General features: G+C 42.3%; 1 long non-coding RNA gene across 2 annotated transcripts; it reads left to right on the top strand.

Annotated features, from left to right (window-relative positions):
* Positions 1-6: 6 nt before the first annotated feature.
* On the top strand, positions 7-2,750 carry LOC102210488 (uncharacterized). Of its 2 annotated transcripts, none has more exons than XR_312199.2 (3): positions 7-116; positions 259-385; positions 2,289-2,750. It is a non-coding gene; the product is annotated as an uncharacterized LOC102210488 (long non-coding RNA). The 2 variants fall into 2 exon arrangements; XR_001290587.1 differs by having other exon boundaries at positions 259-398.
* Positions 2,751-3,517: the final 767 nt, after the last annotated feature.

The raw sequence follows: 3,517 nt of genomic DNA, 5'->3' as shown, positions 1-3,517 counted from the left end.
GACCATTGAAGACCTGGAGGAGGGGCAGCGGTACTGTGTTCAGGTGGCCTATACGGTCCACGGGGACCTCGTGGAACCACGCAGCTGCATCCAGTGTGAGGTCATCCCTGCATCAGGTAAGCTGCTCTTCTTGGTGTAACGTTCCTTTAACGCGCTCCGACTCCAACCAGAGACACAGATGTAAACGACTCCACTGCTTTTGAATCAGCTGAAGGTTTTAAAGCTGCAGCAGTAAAATCACTGCGTCTGTTTTCTCAGAACACGTGAACAGGACGCCGATGATCGTGGGGCTGCTCGTCGGCATCGTGGTCCTCGCCATTCTTGCATTGGGATACCTCGGGTTTTTCCAAACTGAGAAAATCAAATGCTGCCTACACTAACCATGGTATGCCTCACCGGTAAGACCAACACTGCCGCACACACTCACCACACAGACACCAGTGGGTGCTGTATCCACTCCGAGCGTGTCAGCGGGGCACGTAAAAGAGCTGATTCGACAGTTTGAAAGCCTTCTACTCACGATTACTCAGTGTGTAAGACTGATGTGATTCTTCTTGGTGACTGGTGAGTCAATGAAATGTCCAATGGTGTTAAACACTGGAGAGTACCAGAGTTTACTCGAGAAAGAAAAGTCATTTTCTGTGGTAGAAAAACTTGTTTGACCTTGAATTTCCTGCCACATAACTGGTGGGAGTGTTACAACCAGCTCTGGTCGTCACGCCAGTTTGCTCAGCTTTTGGTTTGTCTTCCTATCAGACAGCGAGTCTCACATCTTTGTATTTACCAACAAACATGTGACATTTAACATTTAACCAACAGAACGTGAGCGGCTGAAATCTCCCAGAGTGACACTTAGACATAAGATCGGTGTTTCACTCACACTGAAACTGACACAGAGTGAAGTGAAACACACAAACAGAACCATATTTACAACACTAGTTAACTTCTGGTAAATCGGCTCCAGTCATCACTCTTGCCTCCTGGGAACTCTCTCTATCACTTCCTCTTTGTCTTCTAACTGACACCCAACCTGTGGGCCACTGACAACATTCAGCATCAACTATTTGATTTCAAACTCATGATCCCGTCTGACCCTCTCTTCACCTCCACTGCTCACAAACACAAATGATTGCCCATCCTCCACTGGTCTTCCTGTTGACACCACGGCACAACAGTTTGAATCCACCTCCAATGATCCTGCTCTTACTTCCCCTCTATCTGTACAACTCATAGTCCCTACATGCTTTAACTTCCTGCTCTCATGTCCACACTTCTGTCTTTCCTTCTCTCTCATTGCTTGCTAACATGCCTTCCCCCAAATCCACAAAACCCCACAACAAAGAAAAACAAAGAAAGGAAAACACTGAGCCACAAACTCTGTCAATTCTAAAAGTGTGGAAAAGTTAATAACAGGCTAAAATTCTAACATGAAACTAAAACAGAGAGCATACTGAACCGGGAACCTTTCAGCATCCTCTGGGTTCAAAGGCACTATCAAGCTGAGCTAACCAGCAGTGCAGCACCAACATCACAGCTAAAAACACTCTGATTGGTTCTCTGCTTCTCAGTTTGACATTCACAAGAAATTGTGTTTCACAAAGTAGTTTATGTGTTCCTCCTTAAAGAAGGAGCAGTTTTTACAAGCTGACCATTAAAGGTTTTAAAGCCCATGAGTTTGTCAGCGCTGAAGATGGTCAAGAGGAAAAGAAAACCAGAAAACCTGGGATCACGCCTCAGATATGGAACAATTCAAAATTGGGAACCGAAAGAAGGTAAGGTGCTTTACCACTGGGAAATAAGACAAGAAACACACAAATGACTGAACAAAAAAACAATCACAGCTAAAAGTGAAAATGAGTAAAAAAAAAGGTAAAAACCTAAACAAAATAAATTAACATCACATTAAATCTTGTTCTATGGAAATGGCTGTGATAGACACACAGTGTTCAGTTCAGTTATTTGTGACAACAGCGCTCGTCTCAAGGCTCTGATATTGTAAGACTAAGACATAAGAGGCGGGAGACGTGAGCGTCCTCCGCCTGTGAAACTGTTTTGGGGGATGTGTCCTTGTTGCACCTGTTGTTAGTTTCATTAACACCAAAGCAGCTGAACCTGATTAACACCTCTGATACTGAACTAATCAGATCAATATCCCAAAGTTTCACTGACTTGATGTTGAACTGCTCCTCTATTTTGTAACATTTTCTGAGCAGCGTACACCAGACACACTAAAGGCTGCTGGTCACATTAACACTATAAACTGATGTTTTCTGCTTGTGTGATTACAGATTCAGTGAGAGTCGTGTTTCCCAGGCTGCTAATGGTGACATCCAGAAGCCTTCAGCAGGCAGCAGGTAGAGGACGTTCAAGAAGCTGTGCTGCTGTCCAAGACGACGTCTTACTTCTTAAACCTAAACACACAAACTTCTCAAAACAGAGTCTGATGGAGGACTTTATTATGGCAGAGCTTGTGTGTTTCCTACAAACTGGACTATCAGATGAATGAGTTTTCGGATTATTTTCGTGGGCTGCTGGGATGTATGCGTTTGGACCGTGATGAGGGGAAAACAAGATTTCTGAAGTGACGTAATAGGATAGGTTAAAAAAGCTGATATTGGAGTCTGCTCAACTGCAGGAGGAGGACGTCTCCTGAGAAGCAGTTTAGAGGATTCTGACTCTTACAGTAACTTGTACTGTGTACTAGCTAGCATGACAGAGTTTCTATACAGTTGGGTGGGTGCTATGATGTTACTGGTGAACTTTATTTTATTCATATGGTTACTTAGTAGAGTTGCCAACCGTCCCCTAAAAAACGGAATCCTCTGGTATTCAGAATTAATATTACCGTTTCGTATTGAGCTGAAAATAAACGTGATTTGTCTTCAGCTACAATAAAAAAAAAAGACAAAAAGCTGGAGTTATTCTGTCTTTACGCTGTCAGATTGAACTGTTTCTGAGAGACTAATAACACCAGGATCCTTTTCTAAGTAGCTGACAGCTGGTAACTGTGCAGGGGCGGATCTAGAAAAGTGTTGCCAGGGGCCCAGGCAGGGCATTAACAGGGAGAGGGGGGGCACAAAGATATACTTTTCTTTCTTATTCTCATTTAAAATGTCTCGCTTTTAACAAATAATTATCCGAATCTTACAACCAAAGTTTTCATCTGACGTCAAATTTATAGAAATCCATTATTGTACGTAGTAGGTTTTTTTCAGGGTCCCAACATAATTTCTTCAGAAGAAAGTACTGTACACGATGCCAGTATTTTCCCACATTTTCCAGATACTGTACAAGTACTTTGTGTAAAATGCCATCAAAAACTCAGTTAAGTTTTATTCTTTCTCAGCTGTCTTTCTGTCTCCTTTCACTTATAAAAGGTTGCCATGTTAGAAAAAATATTTTGCCCTGGCATGCTGTTTATTGATGTGGTAAATAAATAGCTTATGAAAATTATAAACTGTCATTTATTATTTTTAATATTCAGTAATGGTCATGTCTCACCTCTAGTCTTCTCTGT

Source organism: Pundamilia nyererei, unplaced genomic scaffold (assembly GCF_000239375.1).
Source record: "Pundamilia nyererei isolate P.nyererei 1_Seehausen unplaced genomic scaffold, PunNye1.0 scaffold00269, whole genome shotgun sequence".
NCBI lineage: Eukaryota > Metazoa > Chordata > Actinopteri > Cichliformes > Cichlidae > Pundamilia > Pundamilia nyererei.
This window is presented reverse-complemented; position numbering and strand designations above follow the sequence as displayed.